General features: G+C 38.4%; 1 protein-coding gene across 1 annotated transcript in view; it reads right to left on the bottom strand.

The window, feature by feature from the left end:
- The window catches only part of TNFRSF21 (tumor necrosis factor receptor superfamily, member 21), a 51177-nt gene that overhangs the window by 15510 nt on the left and 24484 nt on the right, over positions 1-11183 (bottom strand). The gene's annotated exons all lie outside the window — the stretch shown is intronic.

Here is an 11183-nt window from a genome sequence, read left to right as displayed (position 1 = left end):
TGGATTGGGGGGTTGGGATTAGCAGATGCAAACTACTACATAGAAAATGGACAAACTACAAGGTCCTATTGTATAGCACAGGGAACTATACTCAATATCCTGTAATAAACCATAATGGGAAAGAATAAGAAAAAGAATGTGTGTGTGTATATATATAGAGAGAGAACTGAAACACTTTCTTGTACAATAGAAATTAATACAACATTGATTTACAATATACCTCAATAAAGTAAATTTTAAAAAAGAACATATGTAAGATGTATTCCTAGGAGTGGGCTCCATGGTCAAAACACGTGTATTTTGGTCCATGCCAGATGGCCCTCCACTGGGGCGGGCTCATGTGGACACCCATTTGCAATGGATACTGTTCCACCTTCTCTATTCCCTTTACAACACAAGAGTGGAGTTATACCTTTCTCTCTCTGCCAGTCTAAGAGGTTAACATTGCATCTCAGTGCAGGTTTCAATTTGAATTTTTCTATTTTGAGCAAGGTTACAAAAATAAATCCCTATACCTTTAAGAGCCTTCAGGATTTCTTTTCTGTGCACGCACTTATTCACAAACATCCATTTTTCTTTTGGATGGTTGGTTTCTTAATTAACTTGCAAAAATCCTTCATTATTAAAGGAAATTAACCCTATATTGCAACTTTCCCAGTTATTATTTTGTCTTTGGTTTGTATATGGTGTTTTCTGGCTCATATACATATTAAGTAATTTAATTTTTCTTGTATGGCTTCTGTGTTTCATATCATTCTCAAAAGACACTTACTTATTGTGTAAATAAATGATTATAAAAACCAAACACTTCCTCCACCTCTTTCCCTAGTACTTTTTTCCCTAAGCCATTTTAATGTTTGGTCGTTTCAGCCTGCCCCTGACTCAGCCCAAACTGTGGCTAAATCAAAGTTTCTTCTGTTACAAAAAAAAAAAATTAATGGGGAAATTAGAAATGACAGCTGTCTCTCCCTCAAGGAAATGGTGAGGAATAAGCAATTACCAGATGGTGCTAGTGGTAAAGAACCCGCCTGCCAATGCAAGAGACAAAAGAAACTCGGGTTCGATGCCTGGGTTGGGAAGATCCTCTGGAGAAAGGCATGGCAACCCACTCCAGTATTCTTGCCTGGAGAATCCCATTTTCAGAGGAGCCTGGCAAGCTACAGTCCATAGAATCACACAGAGTCGGATACAACTGAAGCGACTGAGCACGCACGCACAAGTGATCAAAACAATGAAATTAACTAGTGTACAATAAAGCCTACTGCTGACTGAAATATAATTCCTTAACAGTCAGTGTATATGCTTTTGGCACTTGGGTTATAACAGATGAAGAGACAAGTCTCATGAACATAGGATGGAGAAGCCAGGCCAAAAGCGAAAGATATTAAACTTTGTCTGAATATGAGTTTTGGCTTTAAAAAAACAAAATATGACATCCAGCAGTAATTCATGGAGAAAACAAGCTTCTTTTCACAATATTGATTCTGTTTCTCTCGAATGCACTTTTTGAGGAAGCCAGTAAGGATGTGGATTAAAGGGGCAGAAAATAGTTTTACCTCCCACTCCCCATCTCTATCATCCACCGACAGACTCAGCCTTTTCTGAATGTAGAGACACCGTCCCAAGAAAAAAAGAAAAGCCCATTTCAAGTCCCCTGTATGGCCATTTCACAGAGGATATTCCAACATCTGGCTCACACATGCACCCCTGCTATAAAATGCCGGCATCTTGAGCGATGATTCTGTTTCTGTGTGTTTTGGTGTGTGTCTGTTTTCTTTGTTTTTTTAATATAATTTTGAAAGGTTACTTTTCATTTACAGCTATTACAAAATATCAGCTGTATATCCTTTTAGCCTATCTTACACCCAATGGTTTTACCTCCCTCTCCCCATCTCTTATTTTGCTCCTCCCTGCTTCCCTTCCAAACTGCTAGTTTGTTCTCTATTATCTGTGAGTCTGATTCCTTTTTGTTGTATTCACTTGTCTGGTGTATTTTTTTAGATTCCACATATAAGTGATTTATATAGTGTTTGTCTTTCTCTGTCTGATATCTAAGCGTAACACCCTCCAAGTCCACCACGTTGCTGCAAATGGCAAAATTTCATTCTTTTTTTTTAATGGCTGAGTGGTATTCCATTGTATATAATGTGTGTTTTCATTTAGTATCTCTAGTGCCTAGTACAGACATTGAAACAAAATGGGTGTTCCTTTAATGTTTGCTAAATAAATTGCTTGTGTCAAACCATCCCACCTTTAAAGGCTACGAAAGGGACTTCCCTGGCAGTCCAGTGGATAGGACTCTGTGCTTCTACTTGCAGGGAGCACACGTTCAATCCCTAGTTGGGGAACTAAGATCCTGCATGCCACGTGGTGCAACCAAACAAAAAAATTCATTAATAAAAAAGTAAAGGCTACTAAAAAAAAAAAGAAAAGAAAGCATGTTTAAGTATGTGTGTGTTAGGGAGGGAGGGTATACCCAGTCCCAAGATCCCAAGAATCTGTTTCCCAGACTTTTCTATCACCTGTCACACTTCAAATGCTTTAACATGTCTGAAATTGGGCTGTATCTAACAACTATAATTCACAATGTTTTCATTGCTTTCTTAGTGGTACCTATAATAATGGGACATACATGGCTGACACAGCTTTCAACAAAATACAGAAATATATGTTAATTCTAATACCTGTTTCTCACAGGGCCATGAAGCTTGCTAGATAAAAGCAGATGCAAAGCACCTAGACAGTGTTTGGGACACGGCAGATATGTGGCAAACACTGGTTCACTTTCTCCATAACATGCATTTACAGAAAGTAGACTGCTATTGCTTAAGTCAAAAAAGGAGTGTATGGAACTCAAATTCCAACCATAAAACAGTAGCTAAGATGTACTGAGCCCCACTAGTAGATGTCAAGTGCAGGCCTGGGCATGTACAATCATTATCTCTACTATTTACATGAGATTTCACCAGATGTTTATGAGACAAAGGTCTAATTGTTGGTTATGTCAGCTCCTTTTGCTAGTTCTTGGAGATTCAAAGTTCCAAGTCCTGCACTTGATGTGAAGTGAGACACTGAAGCCTCATTCTTGTACCTTTCTATTACAGAACAATGAACCTTCTGATAAGCTTGCTACTGAACCAAATGAAACAAAATTCCAAGGAAAATACATGTTCTTCGTAGACTCAAAAGTTTGAGAAGACCTTAGTGTAAAAAAAACAGATGGGGCTCCCTGGGCAGAAACCTCATGAGAAAGTCTTGGACAAGAAGACCAAAATATACTCTTGAAAGAAATTAGAGTCTGTCTTTAAAAAAAAATTTTTTTTTAAATAGAAATGTATATATCCGTCCTTATTTTCTAGGTATATTGTCGTGGGTTGAGTACCCTTATCTTCTGATGTTACAATTCCTCATGCACACTTCTATTACAACACTTGCCTATGCCACTAAATTGTCATTATTTGCACATATGTCTCCATCTCGGTGAGTAAGCTGTTGAAAGGCACACACCTTTCTTCTTTACATAGTCCTAGGCACACAGCTGCTGCTCTACAAAAGATTGTTGACTAACTGAATGAAACCATGGAGTATGACAATAAGTAGAATGGCCTGAAATGTCATTAAATGTCTAAAGGCTTCTTCATAGGCCTGGCTCCTTTGTACACAACCACCACCTTAAACACAAGCATTGCTCAAAGTATCTGGCCTTTCGTGTGTCAGCATGCTTTTACAGAGTCGGCTTCTCACCATACGGCAAGTTCCCCAGAACCCACAGTCACACTCTGCAAATTAAGTAACTTGACCTGAAATGACCCCCATGCAGTGGCCACATAGCAGAAGTCAGGGGCTCGATACATGCCAGTTTAGCTAACATCTCAAGGCCTTAGGACAGTAATCCCTGTTTTCTAAGAGACGGTCAACTGGCAAGTTAAGGGCAAATCTGAAAAGCCAAAAAGTCAACAGCTAACTGTACAGCTGGTATTTGCCTCCACTCGCCTTCACTATATTAAATTTCTGAAAAGAGCTGCTCTCAGACAACGTAGATCAAGACAGCTGCATCCTGTAGCTGATAAAAAAAAAATTCAGTAACTATAGTTCCCTTTTCAGCAGAAGCAGTGGTACTGTCCTCACAGACAGAATGCCAGTGCTCATCATCTCACAATTAAGATTCTCCCAGCAGATTATACAGAGCAAAACCACTCAGTCTCCAACACAGAGTCCACTATGGTTGAGAGAGAGAGAACTGTCCCTGGGACCGAGGTCTCCAATGTGGTTTCTGGAAAGGATTAAGAATTTCTAACAAAGAATCATTCTACTATATAGGCATTAACCACAACAATACTGGTTTCAGATTCATCAATTCATCAATAAAACCATACATTACAGTATGGTTTTAATCTAGCTAATCTCATGAAAGGAGGGAGAGAGGGCTGAGACACCCCAAACCCTCTGCCTGATCAACACCAACCCTTTGTATTTGTGAATCTCTGGTCAAAGCAGGCAGCTAAAGTAATGCTTTATACTATTTTAAATGATTGTGGTTGTTTTTAATATGATCATTCCCTTTTATTGAAATGCAGCTGATTTACAACGTTGGGCTGGTTTCCGATGTACAGCAAAGTGATTCATTTTCACAGATACTTCCTTTCTCATATTCTTTTCCATTATGGTTTATTACGAGATATTGAATATATTAATAGTTCCCTGTGCTACATGATAGGACCTTGTTTATCATTTTTAAATGTACATAAAATTCCTTTTCCCTCCCTTTCTCAAAATGAAACTCTAAAGGAAGGCTGGGAAATTCAAATTACCACGACTTCTGAACCTAGCCAGTAAGCATCACTTTCATATCCTACGTTTTTACATCCCATAGTTTAACAAGCCATTATCTGATTTAATTCTAAAAAAAAGAAAATATACCACTTGAATTCCCATTTTAAATAGAAAAATAAGAGACAGAGAAATTATTTGCCTAAGGTTTCCTACAGAGAAAGAAGCAAGTCCAAGATGAGGGGGGAAGAAAGGAAAACCAGTACACTGGGTAAGCCTATTTGAATATAGAAAGATCCGAAAAAAAAAACCCAGCAACAACATAAAAGGAAACCTAGAAATCCAGTTGCTCAATTCTGTATCCTTTTTCTGACAGCCCTTGAAAGAGCAGGCCGTTGTCTACATACACCATCCCCTTTGTGTCTTCACTAGAGAAAACATTCCTGCCAGCCTAGGAACACTCACTCAGGCAGTACAAGAATAAATATTTACAACTAGCTGGAATTTCCAGTTCTTGGGCACTGAATGCAGATGGCAACCCTCATGCTTAACCGTCTGCCCATCAAGCAGTCTTGAACTTGGCAGTCTCTCCCTATCCGACACAGTGACCCTTGGTGTTCAGGATTTAAAGAATCTATTGATACGTGAGTTGGAGCTAGTCAAGAACATTCTTCCATCTCTCTTGCCTCTAGAGCCTGGGAATAATTGCAGTGATTCATGGTAAACATTCACCAAGGGTTTTCTCTGGGTCACACTCACCTAATTTCACAACAGCTCAGAGGACAGGCACTAAGGGTGTTCCCATTTTCTCATGGAAAAACCGAGTCAGTGATGCCACGTATGTAACCAGGACAGGAATTTAACCCGGTACGCTCTTCACACTGACATCCTGACTTGGAGCCTTTATGTTGATAAATTGCACACCCACCAATTCCCTCCTCCCTCCCTCCTGGGTTTACTCCCTTAGATGAAAGATGTACACCTTTCTTCCCTTGAATAGCAGGTTTCTCTGTCAGCAATGACTCCGTTTTTCCTTGTCTTTGCATTGCCCAAAGTGCCTGGCATAATAGTGCCCATGCAATTTGTTATGTAATACAGATTTAAAAATAAAATTGCATCCTCTCCCTTGCTATTTAGCAGGGGAAACTTAAACTTGGGCTAGAAAGTACTGAAAGAAAAACTAACTGTCAAGTTTAAGTTCCATTTTTCCGGCTCTCCTTCAAAAACAAAGCCCAAATAATGCAATTTATTTTAGTCAGTGGGCATATTCCTGATGAAGAAAGACAGAGTTTATTGCTGGAAACCAACGCTAAGTATTCTTTAGGCCAAAGAAAAAGGATCTCAGGCAAACATGGGGAGTGAGCAACAGAAAAAAATCAGTAAGCAGGTAAATCTACATGGAGTGTGACTGTGTAAAATCATAATAATTATGCCTTTGGGAGGCTAAGAAATGTGTAGTGTTAAAATGTATGACAGTAAGTCAGAAAGAGAAAAACAAATACATAATATCACTTAATATATGATATCCAGAAAAATAATACAGATGAACATATTTGCAAAGCAGAAACAGAGACACAGGCATAGAGAATGGACATATGGATACCGGGGGACGGACTTGGAGACTGGGATTGAAATATATACACTACTGATGTTATTGTTTAGTTGCTAAGTTGTGTCTGACTCTTTGTGACCCCCTAGACTGTAGCCCACCAGGCTCCTCTGTCCATGAGATTTCCCAGGCATGAATACTGGAGTAAGCTTGCCATTTCCTTCTCCAGAGGATCCTCCTGACCCAAAGACTGAACTGTATCTCTTGCACTGGCAGATGGATTCTTTACCAGGAGCCACCAGGGAAGCCCATACACTATCGATACTATTAAAATAGATAACTAATGAGAAACTGCTGTATAGCATAGAGAACTCTACTTAGGGATCTGTGGTGACCTAAATGGGAAGGAAATCCAAAAAAGAGGGGATATAACTGATTCATTTTGCTGTACAGCAGAAACGAACACAACATTGTAAAACAATCATACTCCAATAAAAATTATTAATAACTTAAAAAAATAAAATGTATGACAACAAAACACAAGAGGGGGATAAATATGTTTAAAGTCTTTTAGGGCTGTTGTGTTGTCTGGAAAATAATAAAAAGTACACATTTATAAAACAGTTCATAATTTAACTGTGTGTGGTAATCTCTGGGGTATCCATTAAAAGTAAAGTAAAAAGAAAAAAAAAAGTGTACCTAAGAAGTTAATGAGAGGAAAAGTAGAATAATAAAAACACCCTATTTACAAGAAAGGAAAAGGGGAAGAGAACAGATAAGACAAATATAAAAAATAATAAGATGGTATATTTAAACCCAAATATATGAGTAAAGAAAGCATTTTTAAATTACATTAAAAAATGTTACCACACTGAAATTTTCTTAACAACAAAACTATTAGAATAGATTTTTTTAAACCTTCAATATATTTACTTACAAAAGGCTTTCTTTATAAGACACAGGAAAAAAAAGTTAAAGGATGGAAAAAAGAGACAACATACAATTTGGAAAGTTGTATTAGGCTTTTGTTTTGTTTTTTAAAGAGTTCTGGCAAAATCCCAGTAATTTCCAACTACTGTCCTTTGCCGATTCTCTCAAAAGTTCATGCCTGGGACGGAAAGAATAGAGATGATTCTGGAAGGCTGGGGTCCATTTTCTTATTGAACTTGAAAGAAGAGCATCCTGAGAAACTCAGGCCACACTTCAGATAAGAAAAGAGTCAGGCAGGTGAATGAAAAAACAAACTGTGATACACCCAGACAATGAAACAGCACTAAAAACAAATCCGCTATCAAGTCATAAACAGACGTGCAGGAAGCTTAAATGCAGACGCCTGAGTGAAAGGAGTCAATCTGAAAAACACCCCATGACTCCAACTACACGACATTCTGAAAAAGGCGAAACTGTAAGAGACGCTGAAAAAGCTTAGTGGTTGATGGGGGAGGTGTGGGGAGTGGGGAAGAGAGAAATGGGTAAACCATGGGGAACTGTTTGGCCAGTGAAAATATTCTGTGTGATAATGATGGACATGCGTCATTTACCCAGACCCACAGGACTGTACAGCACCAAGAGTGAACTCTAAGGCAAACTATGGACTTTGGGTGATTATGATATGTCATTATAGGTTCCCTCTTGGTAGAAACTCTTTTGATGGACACCCCTGATACCCCTCTTTTGACTGATAACTGATAATGGTGAATGAGGGGGAGGCGGTGCATGTAACTTCCCTCTCAATTTTGTTTTAAACCTAAAACTGCTCTAAAAAATGGTCTTTAAAAAAATTCAAAGAACAGTACACCATAAAGTAAATTGTACTTATAATTTGTTAATGCATAATTTTGTTTTTAAGTCAGACTCTGGATGTGTTTAATACATAAATGGCTAATAGGCCACCAAGGTTAATAATGGACCAGCTGTTCCTGACAGAGGTAACCAAAAGGAACACCAGGACCAATCCTCTGAGTGGAACATAACATAGGTGTTCTCAGGCTCATGAACAGGAAAAAAACATTAACCATTTTAAACACACACACACAAAGTCATTTTCACACATTAAGAGCCCATTAACTCCTGGGGCAAAGTCTCAAATTGCCAGCAATACCACCATACACACAGAATACAAATCCACCAGAAAATGGAAAAACTAAGTCTCAATTAGGCCCCCTGTGTTCTCTGATTCTCTTGTTTGACTCCACAAATCTGAGAGATAAACTAGGAACAAGCTGCACCATTAATAAGAGCTGGCAACCAGAAATCCATGCTCATTGGCTATTAAAATTAGAATCGTAGCTGGGTCCACAACACTGCCAGACAATGATGGACATAATTAAAACATGGAACAAGAAGCTTCTGCCCTCTCAGCCTTCATCCCAAAATGCGGGCCACACTAGAACCAAGGAGAAAGCTACAGAATGTTTTAGTGCTACTGTCTCTTAAAAAATAACAAAAAATAGATACTAAAATATTTTATATATATGGAGGAGATATGAACAAGGAAAAAACTACTCTCCCTGACATGCAGTCTCCTCCATGGAGTCTGCATCTTTGGGCCCGCCTTTCCCAGGACCTAGGACAGAGCCTGGAATAAAGCAAGTGCTCCGTTGATGGAACTCAATGGAACCATCAGAGAAACATACCAAGGTTACTTGCCAAGGTCACCTGGTGTAGACGATACTCCACTACCGTCATCACCAACCCCAAAAAGAAAGTACTTTAAAGACTAGGAACAAATTCTAAATGACTGCTGAGTGTACACAGAGCAAGAGGACACAGATGTGCAGAAACCAAAAACAAAATAAGTTTTAGGCAAATCTGACCGAACATCGCAAACCTCAGCCAGTCCTCCCAAGAAAGAATGGATTGGCACATAAACCACTGCTGGCTCTTCCTCGATTAAAACGAGGATGGCTCCCTCTTTCAAGTTAGCACAGTAAAACAAAGCCCTACCTATCTTTCTCGTGGGTCCTTTCAGCTGTCATTTTTTTAAATGTTTTAAATCACAAAATAATATTTTCATTATAAAAAATAATTTTAAAAATCACTTCTCATTCTACTGCCTAAATTTAATAGAATATTAGCATTTATGCTTTTTCATTTTCCTGTGTTTATATTCGTTTTTTCTAATCAGAAACCTCCTTGTGAACCCTTAACAATACCTCGTGATCATCCTTCCACATTATTAAATATTCCATTTAACCAAATCCTATCACTGCATCAATTATATTTTCTCTTTTTTGGAGGCAATATCAAGGTGATCCAGTGACTTATTCCCAAGTATCTAAATCCTTCTTCAATCTGCTGCTTGCCCTGACAGTTCTTTCCTTAAAGCTGAGACTCCAAGGAAGCACAATGTTTTGCCTCCTGAGTCCCTTTGTTTGAACTGCAGTCTTTTATTTAATTGGAGGCCAAGCATCTCCTTTTTCTTTCCCCAAATCCAGCTACTCAAAGCCTTGTTTTAGTTGAGAACCATACTTAATTGAGATGGTTTCTCAGAAAGTCAAAAGACACCGTGTGTGCCTTTGAATGCTTACCCCTGCCTCTATTAGTAAATCTTTTTTTCTGAACTTCCACATTTCAAAGGAGTTAAAAATACACCGAGATTGTAAAGTAATCATCCTTCAATTAAAAATAAATTTTAAAAAGTATACTAGGAGCTTTAAAGACTATCTTCAGAGTCAATTAGCACCAACGAACTTTTATCCAGTCAGTCACTTAGATAAAAGATTCACCTGATGAATGTTTATTTCAATAATGAAGTACACTGCTAGTATAGAAAGATGAAGGCATTGGGACTTCTTAAATATATAAAATTGAGTCCCTTGATACACAAATGTGGTGCAGAATGATAGCAGATTAGAATGGACCAGGGAAAAAACTCTCTCCCTCACTCTTTTAGGTAATGAGTTTAGACCACTGGAAAAGAACACAGGCAGAATGGTCTTTTAAATTTTAAGTGGTTTTTATCAAGTCTCAGCAGCAGTGTTTTTCCTTGAGAATACATTGCAAAACTTCAATCGAAATCTGAGAACTATGATTCAATAGCCAAATTTGTAGTTAATTCACAGCCTTTCAGAGAAGTACTTTATGATTAAGGAAGGGCTAAGTAAATACATCATAACTGTAACTGTGCTATGTATAACACCTTCAGTAGGTCAGGTATTTTATATACTTTACTCCTAGAGTCTTAATGAACTCGGGTAAGAACTGAGATAACAGAGGCAGAGAAAGTTGAAGTGAAACATACTTGGTCACTCAGCTAGTGTCAGAACCAGGGTTCCTATCCCGTGCTTCCTGATGCCAAAACGGGGCTCATGGACCAACGACTATAAATAAATCACCCTCCCAGGTCCCATCAGTTTCATCTGAGACACTGATTGGACAAGCCCAGGGAGAAATATCAATCTTGTTACTAAACACTGCCAGCCCCACCTGCATCCTCGAGGTTACTTGGTGATACGAGGGAGCCTTCTTAAACCACATCACTGAAAACATCAGCTGTTAGAGGAAGGGAATAGAAAAAAGTCTTCCTTCTTGCTTTTGTTCAAAGTGTGTTATGCAAAATGAAACCGTAAATTGGGGAAAAAAGGGAATAGATCTAGATGTACAGTTTGATGCCAGAATCCATCCCAAAGGCAAACATTCTCAGTTTTGTACATTAGAAGCACTTGTAGGGCTTTTAAATATACTGATTTCTAAAAGTACTCGTTCTGAGTCCTGTCCTCAGAAATTCTAATTTGGTCTACAGTGAGGTCCAAGTACCAGAATTTTTTAAAAGTTCTCTAGATGATTAATGGGAAACCGCTTAGAAGCACTGCCCTAGAAGAGGTGTGTGTGTGTGTGTGTGTGTGTGTGTGAAGCTTAATGA

The sequence above is a fragment of the Bison bison genome, unplaced genomic scaffold, assembly GCF_000754665.1.
Source record: "Bison bison bison isolate TAMUID 2011002044 unplaced genomic scaffold, Bison_UMD1.0 scf7180017864487, whole genome shotgun sequence".
NCBI classification, from domain to species: Eukaryota; Metazoa; Chordata; class Mammalia; order Artiodactyla; family Bovidae; genus Bison; species Bison bison.
This window is presented reverse-complemented; position numbering and strand designations above follow the sequence as displayed.